At 36.2% G+C, this 14,002-nt stretch overlaps 1 protein-coding gene across 5 annotated transcripts in view; it reads left to right on the plus strand.

Annotated features, from left to right (window-relative positions):
• ADGRB3 (adhesion G protein-coupled receptor B3) overlaps nucleotides 1–14,002 on the plus strand; it is a 723,849-nt gene that overhangs the window by 636,859 nt on the left and 72,988 nt on the right. The window lies entirely within an intron of this gene.

Genomic DNA, 14,002 nt, shown 5'->3' on the forward strand with positions numbered 1-14,002 from the left:
GGAAAAGAGAGGGAAACCATACCAGGAGAGAAGCATAGGTCACTTGCAGTTTCAATTCAACTCCTTGTTCTGCTGTATTGAAAGATAACTAGGTTATCATCATGAGTCAGATTCTGTTAGACTTATCAATGTATTACTAAGCCTCCTTAAATTCAGAATGTGTGATATGCAAACATCCTTATATATTTACCGTGTTATTATTCTCTGAAAACTGTATAAAAGCAGAATCTTTCTATCAAACAAATGATTTCATAGTAAAAATCTAAATAAGCCCTGCTTAATGAATTTTCCAACCATTTGTGTCTTCTATTTACATACAGTCCTCCAGGCAAACTCTTATGAAACCACCCCAGAAAATAATCATAATAACTATTATTATTCTTTAAAGATACATTAAAGGTTAAGTTAACACATGAAAACATCTAAAATAAGTGTATATTAAGACTGATCTTGACTTAAATATAGGTTTTCTTTAAAATCTGGTGTTTTTTCCTCATGATAATTCTAGTCTAAAACATAATGATAGCTAATAATCATTAATATTCCATTTATGGTCAGCTTTCACTTTTAGTCATATCAAGATTGTAAAAGAGCAAAAGTTTGACTCAAGCATTAAGATTAGCAGTGAAGAATAAAATATTTAAAACTCAAAATGGGTTTCTAAAGGGAACCTCATCCTCTTCTTAATGTTCCTTTGAATTAATTTTTGTGAGATCTTCTTAATTTGCATTGCTGGAAAATAGAAGTGTGGGCTATTTTAGCCCTTTAGGTATGTGCCTTCCTTCATATAAGTCTCAGAATTCCACAAGTGCTCATTTTATTATTACGGTGATTAACATCACCATCACTACTAAGTTTTAACTGAGTATTTACCAAATGACAAGTATGTGCTGTTTACGTGCATTAAATTAGTCACAACTAAATAAAGTTGATGTTACTTTCCTCATTTGAAAGACAGGACTGAGGCTCCAGTAGGTTTAGTAATTCACTGGAAGAAATACAACAACCATAGAAGAACTAGGATTCAAATGCAGAAATACATGGTTTTCCCACAACATCTGTTGCTTTTGACTTATGATGATGATGATGATGATGATGATGAATCCCAGCTTCTCTAAAAATATCAGCACCAAGTTACTGCATTTATTTTTAATATTCAGAATGGAGTTACTCATAACAATATTTTCTATATTCTTTAATCTGAAGCCCAGTTTAGAGAAGTTGCTCAGCATTGTATTTATTGTGGTTTCTTCAATGAAGTAAGCTTGTAGTTGTCCCTAACCTTGTGGCAAACATTTTCCAGAGATAGTGGGAAAAATGACTATTAACAAGAAATGCAGTAAGAAAATGAAAATTGTTCTCCAGATCACCCCGATTCTCCTTCCTATATTTAGAAAACAATTGATAAGACTGAAAAAGGCATAGTTTATATTCTTTGCTATAAGGGAATCTCTGAATTCTGAACCAGGTTGAGGAGCCTACAAAGCAATGCATTATTTGCTTTATGCGGCATCATTTGTCTGTCCTCACTTACATTCCCCACCCCTTTTACTGCGCTGCAGATCATAGGGGCTTACACTTCTCAGACATCCTAGTCATCTGGCGTCTGGGCCTGTTCGACCAATGAGAGGCACAAGAGGAAAATTGAAAGAAGGAGGGGGCAAGAAGTCAGGATATTTCTCTCAACCCTTTTCTGTGCTTAGAGTGGCTGTATCTTTTCTGTGATTTTGGCTCAAGTTGAACTACCCCTTCCCCCAGGCTCCCAGACTTCTCCTGGCAGCTCCCCACCATGGTTCTAGCTCCCATTAGGTGGCCCCGGCTGCTGGGTTTGGGCCAGCCTGCCCTAGGGTTTGCAGAACCTACTGGCAAGAGTGCAAAATGGCCTACACAACTGTGTCCAATATTTTAAAGTTATAAATCAAATTATCAAATTGCTGAAATAGTTTTCCATTTTCCTAACTTGACAAATACACCTCCATAATACCAAAAATCACTTGCTTGTGAAAATCACAGAATAAACACCCACTTTCTCTCACTTGTTATGGGCAGAATGCAGGCTCTTATTTCCCACTCGCAGGGCTTGGCTACTCACCCACCTACAAGTCCTCCCCATCTTCATCATCCAGGAACTGTGAGGATCTTCTGAATAGGGATGCCTAGATGTTTTCCTTACACCAGCCAGTCCAAGCCAGGATTCCTCTGCCAGCAAAAATCTCCCAATCCCCCACCCCAGCTGGTGTTGTCTTTTTAAGTTCTACAAAGGAACCCAAGGTCAGGTTCAGATTTAGAATTCTCAGACTCTTGGGCCTCAGACTTGCAGCCCTCCTTACTCCTGTCTTCCTCTCTTGGCTCCTTCCCATGCTGTAGAAGCCTTGTGTGCATTCACATGGACACTCCAGCCCACACATCCACACTCTACCCAGCATCCCAATTGGCTGCCCTCCTTGGATACCTGTTGGCCCTAGCCATCTACACTGTTCAAGAGCACATAGATGTCGGGAAAAGCCCCATTCAGGTCCTCGAGACATACTTCATCCATTTCAGTAGGGAAGACCAAGGACCAAATACCTGTAGCATGGTCCGTAAGGGAGCTGGGCCATGGGATATGGATGGGTATGTCATCTTGACCCAGAAGTTTTTTCTCCTTGTTGGAAGGAACATGACTGGGGAGTTCCAGAGTGGGGTCTTCTAAAGGATGAGTCCAAAGCAGAGCCCTATCTTACCCAGATCTAAGGACTTCAGTGGGGATCCTCCCAGGATAGTAGAGGTGGTATCGTCCTGCTGTTGCTAATTCCTGAATTATGTCACTGTCCATTTGTCTTCTCCACTCTTCTATCATGCATTTAACCAATTGCCTGTTTCAAATTCCCTCAAACAACACACCTAGAGAGGTTTCTGTTTTCTTGACAATACTCTGATTAATAAGTTTTGTTCAAAAAGTTTTTAAAAGCATTAGATTGCAGTGATATTTTTGATGCTGTTTTGGTCATATTGATCTGAACTAAAGAGAATATGCCCAGTTACAAAGATAGAGTCATAGGTTTTTCGGACAATCTAAATTTTTCCTAGCACATGCACTTTTCATAAGTCATATTTCAAAAGGCACTATATATTTAGCTATACCTAAATTTGCATGTGTAATTACAAGGTAAATAGGACAGATAGAGAAAAATAGAAGTGGAATATTTCATCATGCCAGGCAGAGGGGGCAAGAAAGTGATAGTGATTCAACTAAATGCTGTCTCTTACCTAATATAGAGTCTTCGAAGGCAAGCTGCAGGCTTTGGGTTTTCTACAATCGGCTCTGACACTTCCCACATTGGCTCTTTTTCACGTGTCATTCTACTAGGGCAGTGCACTGCTTGCTCTTAAAATAAAACTTACACATATGGTACTTATATAATGAAGATAAAACCTGTGCAGTGGGACTGGAAGTATTCACGTTTGGTTCCTTGATAATGCTTGAGGGGAGATACTGCCTGGGTTATGTAATGATTCAATTCCTAGGTTAATTTTTTTTTCCTGGAAGACAAGAGTACTTGACATACATCTGACTTCTGATCTTTGCTTCTTTCTTCAAACAAATAAACTTTGTGTTTTAAAAATTAATCCTTGATTTGGGTGGTGAAACAATATATTCCTTATCACCTTGTCCAGTTCACCACCAAAAACATAGTTACTTAGAAAAACAAAGGGTCTATTTGATGATGTTCTGTCACTCCTGCTTCTATGCTTTTGCTTGCAATGCTCTCTCACTGCAGCAAGCCTGCTCTCTCACTGACCCAACAGACTATGCCAAGATTTGGCCATAGAGGGAAAAAGAAAGCAATCAACTTTACTACCTGATGTTACTAAAAACTGCAGCCAATTTTCAATTATCCATGTCAGTAGACACAGGGATCTTTAAAATCCCTATCTGAACTATAAATAAGGCAGCAACAGAAATAAAACAATAGAGCTTCATGTGATCAAAAGTTACAGTCTTTTCCTGTATCTTTTTAGCCAGCATTTCTAAGATAGTCTTCATCCTGCTTCCCAGTGAAGAAACAGATTCAAACCTTAGCTCAGGATTGTGGCTGGGAGAGCTGAATTGAGGAATTTAGCCTTCATTTTTAAATAGTTCGGCATCCTGCTTCTCCCACCATCTTCAAATTGAACTTCTGCTCTCAGACAATGCAGAAAGAGCAGCTGGAGAACTTGAGGCTTCTCGTTGCAGGGGCAGACTATGGAGGGTATCAACGGGAAAATGGACAGGCTATTCCAGAGATGATGAAAAGGTCAGACTACCTGGGAGCAATAATATTTAACACCTTAAAACCAATACGAGGAGGAAAGGGAGGAGAGATTAAGGTGACTGAAAGGACTGCAGGTGTTACCACAGTGCCTCTTCATCCTAGGAGCAGAAACTCCCAAATACAAACAAGAGTGCCTGGAACACAGTTACCTTCAACCATCATACATGAGCTTTAGATCTACGATATTCTGCTTTCTCTTTCGACAGTAGCTCGGCCATTCTCAATGGAGTCAGAGAAGAAAAGTCAATAAACTGCAAACCATAGAATCAACCTCAATACTTTGAAGAGTTGATTGTTTATATATACTGTCTCCAATTGTTTGCTCTGTTCCAAATGTTGACATGGCCCCACTTAGTCACAAGTGGGGGAAGGGCCATGAGACTATGTCTATATCTGGAAATCTTGTTGACATCTTGGGGTAAAATAGGAGAGTATATATCCCACTTTATATACTAGCAGCATTCTTTTTGCATAAGTAGAATAGTCTAAAATGCCTTCCAGCTGGTTTGTGTACTTGTGTTACTCATATTACTTTTATTTTAATTCAGTCTAAACAATAAATTGTGCTTTGCTGGTGAGTCCCACCAAATCTGGATCCTGTTGTCATAATATCTATATTAACTAAGTTGACGAATATCCAAAGTGAGATAGGGTTATTATTTTATTAGCTGTAATAAGTACAATTGACAGAATTGCATTATAAATTTCAAGAAATTAAATAGACCCATAAAGATTAATCATGGTGAATAACGACTGTGAATGGTTATTCTTAGCTTTATTGCAAGGTATACGAGAGACTCAGCAGAGTTTCCATCTTATCGTTATTTACTTACTTACATTAGCTTTGTTTGTTTAACCCACTTCTCCCCATCTCCCACATGCCCATTTTTGGGATGTTTCAAGTGTTAATGTGAATTAATGTCATCCTTGGAAATAAGTAGAGCCCTATACATGTCAGACAAATTATGAGAAAGAGTGTCTTTCAGCTCAAGTAATGTTCCGGCACAGGAGGCAATGAAAACATATTACTCCATACAAAGTGAGTAGTCATGTTCTTACTTGAGTCCTTAGGAAAAGGATAGTCATTCTAACAAGAAAAATAATTCTCCTTACTTACCAAGCTTTTATTTCAAAAACATGTTATGCTTGAATTATATCATGTTTTCTTCATACCATTCCAATGATGGAGATAAAAATTGAGTCATGATACTTTATAAAGCTGTCAGCAGAAAATCTGAATCCATCCTCTGAATTTGTCATCATCATCTTCAAGGTATCCCATGGGTCTTTGATTCCACACTAGGTTTAAAATTGATCTATGTATATATATATCATCCTTCTCTTTGAAGATTTGCTGCTGATCTAAAAAAAAAAAAAAAAGAAGATGTTCTGAGGATAAGGAAGGGAAAGTGTATGTCAAGAAGCTAAAATCAGGGTTTGGTTATATTATAGTCTTATGTTGCCATCTTGCCACATTGAACAACAGTTGGACCAACTCCTATCTCTCTCAGACTTTCACCCAGGGATAAATAGAGCTCAAAGCTGACCATATCAATGTCATCAATAGTGGAAACTGCAGCATTTGTTCAGCAACCCTTAGTACACTGAGTTGTGATGACAATGGAGGTTGTCAATGGAGGTTGTTTGTAGTGTGCGAAAGCAATAGAATTAATATGTACCAACCCAATGAATATTAGGGAAATTTTGCTATGTAAATTATTTCCTGCATTCTACTGATTACATACCACTGACCACACAGAATAATTAAAAAAAACAAAGTTGCTTAGGGGAGGCTTTTTGATGTAAAGCATCCTAAAATACCCTCATTTCCTATCAGTGGGAATGCTGTTTATCATAGCCTTTAAATGAGAGAAAAATAAAATATATTTCGAAAGATGGCTTACAAGTCATACAAGATGCACTCAGAAAAAAAAAAGGGATCATTTGCTATATAAGGGGTCCTAAAAATGGAGAAGTAACCAGACAACTGAACAGTAAAAAGGCACATTAGTTTGAATCAAAAATAGAAAATTCACTTTTGTTTATGATGCATGTTTTTTTAATGCAGATTTTGAAAAAATAGATTTTTCAAAATAGATTTCTGACAAATTACAGATTTTACATGAATCATTTCTGCCATTAATTTTTTCTCTTATATAGAGAAAGTGGAAAGATCTTGACCTTACAAACAGCGCTCATATGGTTTGAATTCCTACTCCACCACTTACCAAAAATATTTACTGCATGGCCCCTCAGAGTTCATGAGTCAACTCAGTAATATTAAGTCCCTTCTGCTTATTTGCCATAGATATCCTGTGCTCCCACACACTTTGTATTTTTCCTTCTCGTAAGGTTTTTAACCTTTTTTCTCTCATACGTATTATCTGATGCTTTCTTTCTCTCAAGCTTTCTTTCTTTTCTGCTCATTTTTAATCTGTATGTTCTCTTCTACACAATGGCAAATTTGTTTTCCCTATATTACTTAAAAATTGCATGTAAAAATTACCTATCTCTAAAGGACCCTTTGTTCAATGGACAAGTAGCTTTTATTTTTCAAGAGTTTGGAATTTGGTGTCGCATCATAAAATAAGACACCATTGCTGCTTAGTGTTAGAGAGAACACCATACCTGAAGGAGAACAGATGCTCAGCCAATTGTGGAGGAGAAAAGAATTTATTCACAATCTTGCAAGAGTGGGCACCTAGCTGAACACAAAATGGTGGCTGGCACGCCAAATACTAGAATGCCAAAACAGTTATACTTAAACCTAGCTCACAACCTCTGCCCTGTTTCTCCTGATTGGATACTCCAGAGGTTACAGCCCATCCGGACAGTCTAACTAATGTGAACTCCCTGCCGAAGGCTTCCTGTTTGATTATGTTTTACATTTTAATGACCCTGGCCATTAAGGATTTGGTGCCAGTTCTAGACTTGGCATCAGAGGCCCTCCCCTTTCCCTGCCTGTGTCCCCTTGTGTGAAAGCTAAACTTAGCTTGATTCTTACACTTAGTAATAATCACGACCTGTGAATCATAATTCTTTTCTGGGAGGTATTTTCTTTCTAGGCCTCAAAGCCACTCCAAATGTTCTCATGGCTCTTACTCCATTATGGGCCTGTCTTAGATTTTGATCTGCTTTCCACATTCCTTTTATGATGCCTTTGAATTATGAATCCCAGAAATAAAAACATGTTCTTAATCTTAATCCATTCCTATGGGTGTGAACCCATTGCAAAAAGACCTTTTGATGAGGTTACTTCAATTAAAGTGTGGCCCAACTAAATCAGAATTGATCTTAATCCTATTACTGGAAGCTTTAAAGAGAAGACATGGGAGCAGCCAGAAGTTTGATGTCAAGGGACCCCATAAGAGAAAGTAGAAGACACCACCATCTGCATTGTCAAGTGACCCAAAAGCCAAAGTGCAAAAATTTCAAGCCAGCCAGAAGATCCTGACCCTAGAAGGGCTAGAGGTAAGCCTTCTAGCCTCTGAAACCATGAGCCAATAAGTCCCTGTTGTTAAGCCAACCCATTGTATAGTATTTTGTCTGGGTAGCTAGAAAACTAAAACAGCTTGCTATGTTTTTCTTCTTTTAACAATCTTATCTAAACAGGAAAAGTTTTAAAGTTTTTGAAAAGTAAGTTTATACACTCATTTCTAATTTCCTAGTTAAACAAAATTTTCACTACTTTGGGTTTATAACAGTATAGTAAAGCAATACTTTTTATCTTGCAGGTGTGGATGTCATAGGATTTCCCCTCAAAAAATTATATTGAATGATTAATTGAATTATCATGGAAAACCCCATTTACCTTCTACAGGTTTTGAATCAAAACAAAAATATGGCATCCGCATAAGCTAAATATGCGTTAAGCCAAAGCCCCTGATTTTAGGACTTTAAAGACATATTTAAAAAATAAATTTTACAAGTTTTTTTCTTTTCCTGGATAATTTATTTCTTAGAGTCTTTTCCTCTTAGAAGTGGGAGGTGGTGTAGAAAAATGAGATACTGGATCTTAATTGAAGTGAAATATCTTAGATACTGCAACCTTCTATCTTCTTTATGTTTTAATTACATTGATTTGGAATTTTGGCTACATTAAACTCAATTAGTAGTTGTACTTTTGTTTCCTTGGCAGTTGTGTTTTGTCAAAATTTGTGTCATAGTTATATGTCCAATTGTTTCTTCTGCTTCATTTTTATCATAATGAATATAACAGTTAACCATGCAGAATTTAATAATGAATTATATTCTTGACTTGCTGTGTCTTCAAAGGCACATTTCTCTATTTTTCTCAATTTATTTGCCTCTATAGAAAGGGGAGATATTTCTATCAGTATTCTCAGTTTTGAAGTCATTTTCTAGTCTTTCTATTTTCCACAGCAGTTTGAGAATGAAGGGTCCTAATTAATAACATGTTCTGAACTCTAAATCTGCTTTGACCATATATGAATAAATAATTTTCAAATATATAAAAAAAGAGTGTAGGGTCATATAAAGAGTATGGACAAGGAGTTAAATGGCCTGAGTTCGCATCCTAACATTTTCTGGAGCCTTGACTATAATTCTTAGTCTTATCTGTATGATGATAATAATAATGACAAGTAGTACCACCCCCTGGAAAGGCTATTGCAAAAGCTGGAAGTAGTGCAGTCACATCCTTAGCACAATACCTGCACATAGCATTCACTCAAAACAAGACAAACTAAAACAAAAGAAAACAAATTTAAAAATAAACAGGAGTTCTAATTGTCATTGACAATATAATTTTCTTAAATTATTCTTATCCTAAGTATTCTTAATCCTAAAACAAAGGGACTTCATTTAATCCTTCTCTGATTATTAATCATAAGGCATTCAAATTGTGACAATGCCACAAAACCATTATTACGCACATAGTGATTATTATTGTTTTCACAAAACTTACTTCGCTGGTTAATAATGATTCCTAATTAATAGAATATGAGTTCCTTCTTAGAATTGTGAGATTATCTTTCACATGCATAAATTGCTGTCCTTCATATATGAAAGTGATGCTCCTAACTCACTTTTAAATCCCTTTGCTAGAGCTAAGGCTAGAAATTTACCTTTCTACACACAGGCTCCTTCCTAGCCAGTTACCCTGGAGCCAATTAAGATTAGTGGGTCAGAGTTTATGGTGGGCTGGGGGAAGAAAGCAGACAAAGTGAAAGCAACTAGCTCATATGGGGATCAGACTGCAGCAGGCTCATGCAAATGATTGACATTGTGCTATTTCCTTAACCAAAGCACTCTCTCTAAGTTGTCAGGCCTTCTAATATTCTGTTATCTTTGATTTGGAATATGTTTTGGTATTGGAGCAAGAGGAAGGGGTAGTAAAATGCATGCCATTTTTTTTTATAACCTAAAAATTCAGAGTGCATCAATGAATTATCTGGCACCATCATAATATTAGCTACAAAATTCAATGATGTCTTGATGTATTCCCATTCAACACATAATTTCTTTTTAAGATCAAGACCACTGACATTTGTCACGTTTTACCTCTAATCTAGTCTCCAATCTCCATCATTTGTAGAATAACATGTTAGCCTCTTCTCATTCATAGAAAAAAATTAAAAATACCTTTTCATCTATGCATTCATTAAGCCTGGAAACATTATTTCAGAAACCTATGTGCTAGGCACAGTAACACAGAGAAATGAATTGGAAATAGAACTTTCTCAGACAGTTTACTTCAAGGAAGATAGGCCAGATACATCAACAACTATAAATATTGCTATGCAAAGACAGTAAGTGCTCCTTCATCTTGTAATTCACTCATTCTTTTACTCATGCATTCAGCAACTGTGTTTTTATTTAACACAAGTCGGGCTCATTGCTCAATTCTGGGCTTACAATGTTGAATAGTAACAAAGAAAAAAGTAAGAATTTAGTTTATCAAGAGGTTTTGAATGTCCAAGGTTGGCTCCAAATTAATAATTTTAGATGATATAGGTCATTTCTAATTCAACCAGATCTACTAAAACTGTTAGTACAAAAGAAAGCAAAAGGGACCTGGAATAAATCAATAGGAATAAATTTGGATCCTGGCTCTGCCTTTGCTTGTGACCTTGGGAAAATCACTCAATCTCACTGAACATACTTCATTCACCTGTAAAATAAAAAACAAAAGGAGTTATCCCCACCTTTCCTGTTGAGCCAAGGCATCAAATGGGAGAGTGAGTATTAAAGTTTGATACTTTACAAATATCGATATTTCTAAGTGAAGGAGATTTAGTAGAAAGAGGGAAGATATGATTCAAAGTTTATTAAGTGAAATAAGAGTATTTGGATTGAGTTTGGCAATTAGTGTAGTTCAGACCAAATTTTGGTTCACAGACTGCTTTTACTCACCACTCTATATATTATTTATCATTTAAGAACATGATAGTATGTGTCTGTCTTCTATTTATTGATACCAAATGTAATATTTAAGTTAATTTTGGCTCTGAGTTATATAACAACCCAAGAGTGACATAAAAAAAGATAGACGTTGATTTCAATCTCTCATTTTCATTTCTAACTAATCATTCTGCCATACTAAACTTTCCATTTCCACCTCACAGTCCAGATCCAACCATCATGTGCACATTGAATCTGAGAGCAGAAGGGAAAGGGAAAGAGAAGGGTCCCCTCCCAAACTGCACATACCGTTCCTCTTTTCTCTCATTGGAAAGAATCTAATTACATTACTTTAACTGAAAGAGAAGATGGGAAACTCAGTTTTTATTCTGGGGACCTATGTGCCCAGGTATTTTTTTTTAAGATTCAATTATAAAGAAAAAGGGGAGAACAAATATTGGGGGAAGCTAGCCATGTTCACAACAGCAATAATTATAGAACTTCTTCACACTTATTGACATGTAAGAAATATCATGAATATTCAGAGCAAAATCTCCTCTGAAATTATTGACAATAAAGCTAGTTTCTTAACTTTTCATAAAACAAATATTTATTGGGTAAAGTCAACGCGCCAGGTATTCCGCTGAACATAAAAAAAGTGAAAACAAGCTTATGGCTCTTAGAAGCTATCATCTAGGAGATGAGCGTAAAAATAGGACTTTACAATGGATAATACGGTGCTACAAGAGAAAGTGTTTTTTTTCATTCATAGAAGAAAAAAGATATATTATTCTGAGATGCAGTCATCATTTGCTGTAGTCATGTGAAAGATGGCAACCTAGAAACTTAAAGAATGTGTCTTCATCTCAAAGTACTTCTTTCACTACAAGGGAAAATTTCATGCATTGAGAGACTGTAATTGAGAACTGAATATGAATAACAATATGATTTCTGTTAGAAATATTCACTGGGTATTTTCAAGTTGAATTTAATAAGATAGATAAGTAGGTACTTAGACAAAGATGTTATTTATATAATATTAGCTTGATTTTAATGGATTGAATTATGTATATACTATTTGGTTCATTTCAATCAAGACAATTCTGCAGTAAGGCTTTCTGTCTTGTGGAATTGTGGCATTAAAGTATGGTGGTCAAAGTAGGAGGACAGGTTGCTGCTTGTAAATGGATTCTCTTTCTTTTCTCTTTCCTGCTCCAGTACTATCTGATCCTGCCACATCTTCCCTCAGAAGGCAAAAATGCATGAAAAAGAAAAGGAGGCAAGGTTGGAGGAGGGGTGAGAGGAACAGTTTTCACCCACTTAAAATGAAGGGAATGAAATTATAGCTCTCCAGAGAAGACCGGGAACACATTTCACCTCGTTCTCCACCCCTCTCCACCCTCTCCTTCTCAACTTTGGGCTCAGATTTCTCTTTCTTCCCTATAATACTTTTATGCTTGTGTGTAAAAATGGAGGGAGTTTCTCTTCTCATACACATTACTTTAAACTATATAATTTAAAGTCATGATATAAGAATAAAAGACTCAAAATATTTGGCAAGATCTATTTTTGACTTAATGGTCTTGGATTTTGCTTCTCTCTTCTTGTTGACACTTTTTCCTATTTTGGTTTAAAATTAAAAACTTAAAATATGATAGGAGGAAACAATGTAATGCATGACATGTCTTATTGAAGCCAAAGAAGCTTAATAATAAAGCTTTGGCTTAACCCAGAAACATTGTGATTCAGTTGTCATCATTTCTAAACAAAGTTAGGGATTATTGTGTTATATGCTACTAATTTTTTCACTTTCTGAAAATAAGTAAAATGATGTTTTACTTCTTCCCTCTTTTCTGTCAACTTTTTGTTAGTCCCTTTTAATCTACAGGTTTAGAAGTGAGTTGTATTAATAAAATCCGGCTATATCCTGTATTGATAAAAGAAAAAATTAAGTAATTTTAGGTGTCTGGCCATTTTATGTAAAAAGTTCCCAACAATGTAAGTTCAGAATTTGAATTGTCCTTATTTTCTTGACCTTAGCCATTCCAGTAATCCTTTTTAAACACATGTGTATGTCACAATTGATTGCAGATGTGTTTTTAAAATTACGTATTTTTTCCTCTTGAAATTTTTGTTTAAAACTTTTTTGATTTGATGAGTACAGGGTTTTCCATAAATTGAATACTCAGTTGGGTTTTCCATAAATTGAATACTCAGTAAATATTGTGACCCCAAGTTACTCATCGACAAGACCCGTTAAGTCTTGTTAAAGAAAAAGATCACCCAGAGTTTGTTTGGCCTGGTTTATTCGTTGCCGATACACAAATGTCTTCCAAAAGGTATTCAATGGTGATTACTTATAAAATAATGGCATTAGAAGTAGTTTGTTTTTCCATTCGTTATTTCTGTCCAATCTGTAACTCCACTACCCTTACCATATTTGTCTTTCCCATATGCTGGCACATGGAGAACCTAGCCTGGTAAGGTTCCAGACTTTCAAAGGTAATTGTTTATTAAAAAGGCAGGAAGCAGCCTGAGACCCATCTTCCTGATTGTTCAGAATTAGTGATTTGCCAAGATATGATTTAGCCATTTGCCAATGAATAGATTGAAATCTTGACTTGTTCCTGCCAATTGCTTGAATTGTTTTCACAAAGCATGTATAAGTGCTCTAGAAGTCAAAGGGGGAAGGAAATGGAACCATGTACTAGGACGGTCTGTTTAAAGAGGAAGAAGACTTCAAACAGTAAAACAGCAAAACCAGTACTTTGCTACTTTGCAGAGGACTGGAATCCTTGGTTCCAGAGTCAAAAATGGGGTCCATACTATAAGTCTTTTGTTCTTCCAAATAGTGATTAGCTGAGAAATGCATATTCACTCATCTCAACGGAGCCCAGCAATTCTGCGTTATCTGGCTTTCCAATTCTCAACAAAGACAATTTCCAATCTGTTCATGTCTACTGAAATTTCTGATCTCCCTCCTACATCTTTAGCTTCAGCATGTAACCCAACTCCTACTCTCCAAAGAATTTGGTAACTGTCACAGACAGGAACTCTCTCAACTTCCCACCACAAATTACACTAGCTTATCTACATCTGGACACAGTCTTTCTTCCTGCATGTTTCAATCAAAGAAAAGACCTTCCTCTTTGCAAAAGCCCATCTTCCTCATGTGCTTTCAATTTCCTTTCCTATCAGATTTCTCCAAAACATGATGCAATCAATTATTCTCTCCCACTCCTGATTTATCAGTTTCCATCTCTATTTGATTTTTCACTTGACATTTACTCAAACTCTAGGATTTCTCATCCTATAAAAGGGCTGTAACCATATCATCCCTTTTA

The sequence above is a fragment of the Tamandua tetradactyla genome, chromosome 5 (genome assembly GCF_023851605.1).
Source record: "Tamandua tetradactyla isolate mTamTet1 chromosome 5, mTamTet1.pri, whole genome shotgun sequence".
Classification (NCBI taxonomy): domain Eukaryota; kingdom Metazoa; phylum Chordata; class Mammalia; order Pilosa; family Myrmecophagidae; genus Tamandua; species Tamandua tetradactyla.